A 10,174-nucleotide genomic window follows, 5' to 3' on the forward strand; every position below is an offset into this window, starting at 1 on the left:
ATGAGTATTTTTTATGATGTGTTAACCTAGTACATGCATATTGGACTAAATAAGTGATATAAATAACAAATATTATATTTTATTATTTTATATATTTTTCTATAAATAATAGTATTTTAGTGTATATATTTTAAGTGTATATGTGCGTTTGTAGTTAATGCGATATTTTCTTGTAAGTTTGACTAATATTAGGTGTGTACATAATTATATTTTATTTTTTATAAATATATTCTATTTTAATTATTTATTTTACAAATAGTTATCTTGAAGTATTAGTAATATTGATATTGAGTTTCTTTATTTTTATATAGTTGTTATGGTACGATGATTTTATACATATTTATTTTGATTTAGTAATTAATATAAATTATTGATGTTATATTTATTTATTTTATCCTTTCTACTATTCTATAAAGATGATATATTTTATGTAATTATTTTGAAAAATGTTACAATAATACTTATAGTTATTATTTTGAATATGAGAGTTTTTGTTAAAATTAGATTTATCTATGTTAAGGATAAATAATATTATGTTAAAATGAGTATTTTGGAGAAATTTTTCTAGAAAAGTAGAATAAATTATTAATTTATTAAGGGCTTTTAGAAATACTAGAAAATGGATTCGGAACCAGACGACTGTTTACACTCCATTTTCTACTTCTGCATATTAATTTGAGCTATTATTAGTTGGACTTTTTTTTCCTACACCTGCAAGTTGCTCATTATACCTCTATTTATACCTTAGACTTGACTATCCTGTGTTGGGCCTTATAGTTTTACTCTTGTACACCTGCACAGCTATTTGCACTCCTCCTGCAATTAAAAAAATAAAGGAAAAACAAAAATCAGACTAAGGACAGCCAAATCGCGACAAATCCTTTTTCTCTCAAATTCACTGCCACCAATTCTATGCCATTTGAATCGATCTCAACCAAAATCCCACACAAAATCGGTCACTGGATCAATTTTTGACGTTAATTTTATTGATTGTGACACTATTTCATCAGAAACACTTGCGTTTATTTCCTTTAGCGAGCTGTTTTTAGCCATTTCCGATCACCACATTTTTCGTCTCAAAAAACTGGTAACGCTTTTGGATTCCTCTCTTTGAAACCTTCAATAAGCACTACTCATTTGCATTTTTTGGTAAAATTGACGTCGGACCCTTTCGGCACTCTAAAGAGTCGGTGAGACTTTTTCTCCAGTTTTTCTTGTCGTTTTGACTCTACTTTTACTCCTAAAATTATTATTAATTATTTATATTTATGCTCCGCATAATTTATCAGTCGCGTCTCGGCGATTTTGTGAACACGCTGTTTATTTGGATTAGCTCGTTGTACGTCGTGGGTCTGCAGTTGCGGTTGAAAACTTCTATTGATTTATGTGTTTGAGAAAGCATCTAAATAATGTAAGGGATGAAAGAGCGTTTGAATTCATGAGTATAATATATTGTGAGATGAACAAGAAAACCGTATTTCTCAACGATTCATCCAGGGATGACTACATACAACAATAACCCTTTGAGGGATAAATTAATTAATGTGCAAATATGGAAATTGTGAGGATAAAATGTGAAATATAAATGTTTATAATTAGATATTGTTGTGATATTGGTGTTGATTTATTTAATTTTGTTATATGTGTGCTATTTGATATTGTTGTGATATTGAGTGTCGAATGAATTTTATGTATATGTTTAATTAGATGAGTTTAAGTGATGTGATGATAAAAGATGGATGCATAGTAATAATTTTATGTGATGATGATGATGTATGATTAATAATTGGGATGTTATAAATTTGTGAAAAGTTTATGTGATGAGGTATGATTGATGATAGTGATGCTTTAAAATTGTGATGAGTTTATATGATGATGATGATGATGATGATGATGTGAGATTAATGAAATTGATGCTATAAATTTGTGATGAGAATATTGAAGTAATCCCATATTTGATGAAATAATGGTGATTTCAATTTGTGTTTGAGATGGCGGTCTTAATGGAGTATCACAGGCCAACGAGGGGAGAAAATAAATATGAGAATTTGTGAAGTGGAGATTATTTTGTCATCATATATATAAGGTCTGACAAGCCTAGTGATTTCGGAGAAGTACAACTAAATGAGTCTGATCGTGTCAGTCTGCTATTGATCCTTAAGGCAAGATTGTTAGACCTTGGAGGTATTCGAGTGGAAAATTCATATGTGATCTGGAGGTAGCACTCCAAATGTCGAGAGCTACCATGCAACACATGTTTACCTCGACTGTCGCGTATATGTGTCTCGAGTTGAGGTTATGTGATCTATGAGGACATGACCAATTTGAATTGTCCGTCCATTGGGATGGTGGCATAGTATCAAGCCTTCTAACCAAGTACTTCAGAGTTAGAATGGTACCATATTGTGAAGTAGAGTCTAAGCTTATGCATAACATTGCATTTTCTTGTGATTGTTTTGTTGTAATTAATAGGTATCATGTGCAATAATAATTTCTCTTAGATTGTTTGATGTTATAGTGAAATGTATTGATTTTCTTGAGTGGTCTTGACTTTATAATGTGATGTTTTTCCTCGAAGAATGTTTGTGTAATGATACAGTTTATTTATGATTAGTTGTTATTCTTCTTACTTATATTATACTATTAGCATGATTTCAAAACTCACCTCATTCATAGTTTGTGTTTGACTGATTTGGCTCTGCTTTTGCAAAATCGCATTTATTACAGATTAATGAGTCTTAAAGTTCAAGTTGGAAGAAACCTCGCTCTGATAGGTGTTACTGGGAATAAGAGTTGTAAATAGTATTTTTCTTTTTTATTAGAAATGACTTTTTGTATGAAAAGATTATAAGTACTAGTAAGTTTTTGAAATTAAATTAAAAAATTTTAGTTAAATTAAGTTTATGGAAATTGCACCTTTTTATAAGAGGAAAATTTTTAAAGTATTTCTTTTGAATTTTGAGAAATGTGATATCCTAAATTAATTATAAAAGTTTTTTATTTTCTTGAAAACAGATTTTAATACTCAAAGTGAATTTTGCACACAAAAATCTACAATAAAATTACATATTATTTTGAGGTTTAGGTAGTCACATTTATTAAGTAACTTTATATTTCAAACTATAATTCACAAATATTTTAAAGGCGGCTAAGCGATAAAAAACATTACCAAGAGATTGAGAAAAAACTTAAATAAATTCATTCAAATAACAAAAAAAAAAAAAATTAAATCATATTCTAGAGATTTTCGTCAAGGTTTACTCCCCTAAGCAAAGGGAGTTTAGCTACTTATGAAAATAAACAAGAACTAAAGAGTAAAGAGTTCTCCATGAAGATTCTTGATGAAGTAGATTCACTGATGTTGAACGGGTTAAAATTTGCTCTTAAATATTTTTTTTTTATTTTTGAAAAATATTATTTAAAAACATATTAATTACATTAAAATAAATCAATCAAATAATGATTTTTAATATATTCCACTTTATTAGTTAGTAAATATAAGTGAAATATATTTATTTTACTTGTAAAAAATTATCAAAATCTAAGACCGAAATATTTTTACCTTTGAAATAGTCGGGCAATTATGCCACTTTCAATTTTTTTATAAAAAAATCAAGAGTTCGATGAAATATTTTATTTAAATGTTTGGATTGCTTGTGACTGATTTTATTTTTTAGAGTTATTTTTCATAATGAAAAATATGAAAGTGATTATTTTATTAATCGAATTATTTCTATCGTAAAAATAATTATTGACGCAAGTTGTCTGTAATTCTTCTTCTATAAACAAATACAATGTCAGACAAGGTAATTGATACTAGTTTTTAGATGAGAATTGAATGATGTGATATGTTTATGATTATTAGAAAAGATAGCTGTGAAAGTTTAAAATCGAATTTAAGTCAGTAATTTTTCATGTTAGAAATTTTTAAAGATTTATTTAGAATTGAGAGAGAAGATTAATTAAAGGAAGGAGGAAAATAATTCCCCTCCCCCTTTAAATATTAGAAGCCTGCTGCCTCCCCCCATTACCCATTCATTTCATTGTTTTTCTCATCTTCTTCCTTCTCTCTAAACACACAAAACCTTAATTTTTCATCTCAATTTTTGAGCTTCCGAAAAACTTCAAACCCAAAAAATTTGATCTACAAAAGTGCTCTCCTACTCTATGAGCATCTATTAGGCTAAGAACTCATTTTCCCTTTTCTCTATCTTAAAACCGTAAACCCTATGTATAAGATGGGGATAGTTTTTCTTAATTTTGGTTACTGTTGAGGTATATATGCAAAATTAGTATTGTGTATTACTTTATAACGAAAAAAAGAAGAAGAAAAAAAACCCAAATTTTTTGAGGTGGCCGAACCCTATGCACTAAAAGTGGAAGAATTAATTTTTGGATGGGCTTGAATTATGTGATCAGTTTATTTTAAATAAATAAGTTTGAAATGACATTATATAAACTTTACTAAAATGGGGTGAGTTATTAAAGTTATGTAATTTCCAATTTTTACTTATTTGACGTGTTTACAAGAAATAAATATTTATGAAAAGTAAATGTGTTTGAAAGTTGGATTGTTTATTTAGAAAATAAAATAGTCCTTACGTTGATGTAAGTAATTGGAAAATTCAAAGCGTAATATAATATTTAATTTATGTTAGTAAGTAATTTTGAAAAATTTATTATCAAGATCTTATGTTGTGAGTTACTAATAGCTCCTTGAGTCCCGAAAAGAAATCAAGAACGTTGACTCATGCTAAAGATGATGCTTTTAATGGAGGAGCATAAGCCAATGAAGGGAGGAACTATATGGTAAAGTTCTTTGATGTTATGATTGTCTTGTCATCATATAGGTAGAGTTTGATAAGCCTAGTAATGTTGGGGAAATACAATTGAATGAGCATGATCCTGGAAGTCTGTTGTCGACCCTTAAGGCAAGATTGTTAGATTTTTGAGGTATTCTAGTAAGTTATTCCTAAGTGACTTGGGATAGCCCTCCCAAAGTTGGAAGCTACCATTCATCACCCATTTACCCCAATCGTTGTGTATATGAGTCTCATGTTAAGTTAAGGGAATCTATGAGGACATAAGCAATTTGGATTGTTTGTCCACTTGTATGGTAGCATAGTATAAAGCCTCTTAATTATATATTTCAGAGTTAGAATGATATCAAATGGTGAGATATAGAGTCTAAGTTCATACATAATATTGCATTGTCTTTTGATCGCTCTAGTATGATTAATGTCTATCGAAGATGATAATAATTTCTCTTAGATTAATTGATGTTATAATGAGAAGTTGATTTTCTTTGAATGGTTTTGACGTTATAATGTGATATTATTTCCTTGAATATTTTAATATACCATGATATGTTAAGAGACAATTCTATTATGATTATTTGCATGTTCTTTTTACTTATATTATACTATTAACAAGATTTTAAAATACACCATCTTCATTTTTTTTTTTGTGAGCGATTACGAAAATGCAATTATTTTAGGTTGTCAATTGGTAATTAATGTTTTGATAGGTAATAACATATCGGAAAGTCCTATGTTGTATTTTATCGTGTTTTGAATTGAAATTATATTTTATTAAAATATTGGCTATTGGTATTATTTTATAAATTATAGATTTAGAAGACGAAAATCAATAATCTCTTAGTTTTGTGAATGATTTCATGTTCAGGGATATTTAAACGATAAACTTTGATATATCTTAATTTGATTTTTCTTCGAAATGTTCCGTTGAAAGCTGAAAATTAGTATGAAGTTGTGTATGATATTTAGATATTCGCTACTAAATGTGAGTTTTGAGCTTGTTATAGGGGTTGTGCTAAAATTATTCATATATTCCCTTCTCTTTGAGTCATATTTATCAAGTTATACATTTTAAAAATTATTTTGAGACCATTCCAAAAGGAATTTTACTTGCTTGCAAGTGAAAATTTGGTTAAGGAATTTTAGACATTATTTTCGGTCCCATCACTTTGTTACTATATTTTCTACTAGTTGCTCTTTGAGCTTAGATTTTATTATCTTGGTGCAAACTCTTTCTTGTTAACTTTTAGTAACCTTTAAATTAATTGCAGTAAATAGTTGTGAATTAAAAAAATTCCTCTATAAAAAAGAAGTGTAAATGGTGGAGTATCCCTCTCAATTACAACAACTACAACAACAAAAAATACTCAAAAATAAAAAAATAAAAAGGAGAATTAATAGAAAATTAAATTGGTATATTTATTTCTCTATTTTTTATTAAAGGAAAAGTTTACATGATATGATTGATTTGTTATAACCATTTTGCATGACCTTCCTTTGTTTATCCCAAATGCTATCTAAAAAATTGTGTTTGTCTTAGTTATATGTTGATGTTGAGTTTGTCTTAGTTATATGTTGATGTTGATGACTCACTTGTTTGTGCTCTTTATCATTTCATTTTATCTTTAAGCAAAGACTTTGCTCGCTGATAAGCAAATATTAAGTGGTGAAAATAAACTCCACTTTTAAACACTTTTTAGGAATTGTTTTGGGTTATTTGTAAGCAATTATAAACTATTATATAAACTACTGGATTTTCTCTATTTTTACCAAATAAATAAGAAAAGACAAAAAAGAATACAAGTTTAATTATTTTTTTAAGCAAAAACAAAAATTAAAGAAATCACATGATTAACCTAACATCTAACTATGTTGGCACTCCAAGTTAATCACCTATGTTTACAACACATTAAAATATAATAAAAATTGAAAAGAAATAAAAAATACAAGATGTTTGAGGATTATACCAAAACCCAATAAAACAATCATAAGAGATACAAACTATTGTCTCTTTCAAAACTTTAAATGAAAAAGTCCATAGAGATAAAACAATGGTAAAGGAAAAAAAAGTGTGCAATAAACACCTACACACATTAGCAAAATATATATTCAGGAAAATTAATCTTGTTTCTATTGAAAACATCATAAATGTTATAAGGAAAATTATTTCACCAATGACCGTTAACAATTTGAAGTATTACAAGGAAAACTATATCACCAATGACGGTATATGCTTTAGGAGGATGAGCTCTAACTTGAAAGTAGGTGAGAATTTGAAATTTCTGAAAAGAGTTGGAGACTGTACTAGAAGTGTGATTGTCAGATAAAAAGATACATTGGTAATAATTTTGTTGATGATAAAATGAAAAATAAGATTTTTTTTCCTTTAAATCAAACTTGATTTTTACAATAGTAAATAGTATCAATAGTAAAGATGATTCTGACCAAAATAATATATTTACATTGATGAGACAAACTATTGTCACGTATGACAATAATATTTTGAACCAAACTAATATGTTTTCATAGTAATTCATTACATATAAATACATATGTTTCCATTGTAATTTATTGTATATAAATACAAATAAATTATTTCTTAAATTTCAACAATGAAAAATTAATAAATTTTCTACGAAAATGTTATAGCTATAAAGTTAACAGAAAATTTCGTAAAAAAAAAACAAACAAATTGGAACTGAAGTATCTCCACACATTTCAAATATATATATTTTGAGTTTGAAAAATTGGATTTATATGTAAGAAAGAGTTCAAGTATTTAGAGTTATTTTTTATTCTATTAGCATTTCATCACACATTTAGTATTCTTTTTATCAATTTGTAGTTTATGTCATGTTAAAAAAATGTAGCTTATGTCCTCAAATATTTTTTAAACAAATATTTTCATCTACAAATTTGATATGACCTTGAAACATGATCTATTTCATGTTTAATTAACTTAATATTAAAGGATTCAAATTCATCACGCATTTCACTCAACCATAATAATATATAGGCTTTTAAAATAATTTGAACTTATTATATTTTTAATTTTAATAAAAAATTTGATCAACGGTATTTTACTCTTTAATACAAAAGATTGCAATTTTAATTTTTTTTTAATATTTCGATAAAGTTATGTGATAAATAATTGTAATTGAAGTTTAAGTTAAACAAAATAAGCATTATTTTACTAATACTAATACTAAAATTAATTGAAAAATTCAATTATCTTAAAAGCTACTATTTTATTTTTAATTTTCCTTCGCAAAAAAAATAATAATGACATATTCAATATCATTATGAATAGCTGAAACATATTTATTTATAAGTAAATATTAGTAAATTTGTGGTTATATTAATTTTATTAGAGTTTGAACTTGAGAAGTTAACCTTAAACAAAATCTTTCTAGTTTCAACAAATAAATACACACTAATACTAAAATCAATTTAAAAATTCAATTATCTTTAAAGCTATTATTTTACTTTTAATCTTCCTTCACACAAAAAGTAATGACATACTCAATATCATTATTAATAGATGAAACATATTTTTTTTATAAGTAAATAATAGTAAATTAGTAGTTATATTAGTTTTATCAGATTTTGAACTCGAAACCTCCTTCTTAAAACTATTCGGTGTCCCTCACTTAAATTGCACTAACAAAAAGTAAATGAAATGTTACATCTCTAAAAAAAGAACTCTAAAAGTTATTACAAATCATTGGAGCATCATTGTATGAAGATCTTAATGTAAAATATTATGATTGGTTTATTTTTGCTACACAAAATGATAAAATACTACAAGTTGTTTTTTAAAGTGATTGTGTAGGATATATTTAAGAAATCATACACTTATCATTCAAAAACAATATAATTTATTATGTGAATATGATATCCTCTGTGCACAATTGCAAAAATTAATTTCTCAAACCAAGTTGGACCACAACAGAGCACAAAACTCTCCCTAAAAAGATTTAACATTATTGTATCCTCATAACAAGAAATATATACTATAACACATTTTCATATTTACAATTTAACATTATGTTGAATGTGTCTCCCATAATATTTTTTTTTATAATTAAGAAAACACAAATCACAGTTGAAACAACAAAAAATGAATAATATTAAATATTTGGAAATGAATAACTTATAATATTTTATAATTCACACGAAACTTTCTATGTCTTAAACATTTACAAAATTTTTTTGCTTGTAATTTTTTTCAACCACTCTTGAAGTTTTTTGAACGTGTCAAATAATTATTTTAAAATTCCAAAGCACATACGAATGAATTGTTTCAATATTTTGAATTTAACAAACTATCACTCACGAATGAATATTATAATATATCATCAGACATACTATTATTTAGTACATGCTTAATTACATCGACGGTGAGATTGACAGAATTACGATGAGCATATGAAATTGAAAACCTGAAAAAGTACATAAATTTATAAATCTAATGTTTTAAAACTTTAATATAAATTATATAAAATGAAGAAATATTATAACTAAATGGATAACTTTAATAATAAAGAAATTCATAACTATTTAACAAATATATTATTAGAAGAAACACTTCAATGAAATCAAAAAGCTTGAATCTACAAATTCTATATTTAAAAAATATTAAAGACAAGAATTGCATATCTAAAGTTGTAAAACCTTAAAAATAGTCTTATATTTCAATATACTTTGCATGAATTGTACTAGTCAACAATGTTTTACTTTTTTTTTTTATACTAAACCAAACCTACCTTATATATAATTATTCAAAAATATATTTTTACCTTTAAGTACATAATTAACATTGATTTTAATTATATATTATTTTTATTTTATACTCACTAATATATTAAATTATACCGCACAAAAGCACGGGTTAGTAAATAAAGATATAGATAATTCTAGAGAATATTTTATTTAAGAAGATATTATTTATAGAATATCTTTATTATATATTGCTAATAAATTATTTTTATTACTTTTTTTTTAAGGACTATATTCTTATTACTTATTGACACGCCCGTGTCATTGCTTTTAAAAAAAAAAATAAAAAAATAAATAATATTACAATAATAATTAATTAAAACCAACTCCACTATATTTTCTTTTCTACCTCACCTCATTTTTCTCTAAAATTCATAGAAAAATGTAGTTGTATTTAAAAATCTTATTTTTGTACTTAGAGTATATTTAACTGATTTCTATGGTTTCCTAGAGTTAGCTAAACTTTAGAATAATTTTTCTAAAGTCTTGGAAATATTTTTGATACTCAGATCTTGTCGGCTACTCTGAGAGTTGTTGGAGAACAAACTTAGACGATTCTCCATAGCAGTGAGTTGACG

The sequence above is a fragment of the Cicer arietinum genome, chromosome 7 (assembly GCF_000331145.2).
Source record: "Cicer arietinum cultivar CDC Frontier isolate Library 1 chromosome 7, Cicar.CDCFrontier_v2.0, whole genome shotgun sequence".
NCBI lineage: Eukaryota > Viridiplantae > Streptophyta > Magnoliopsida > Fabales > Fabaceae > Cicer > Cicer arietinum.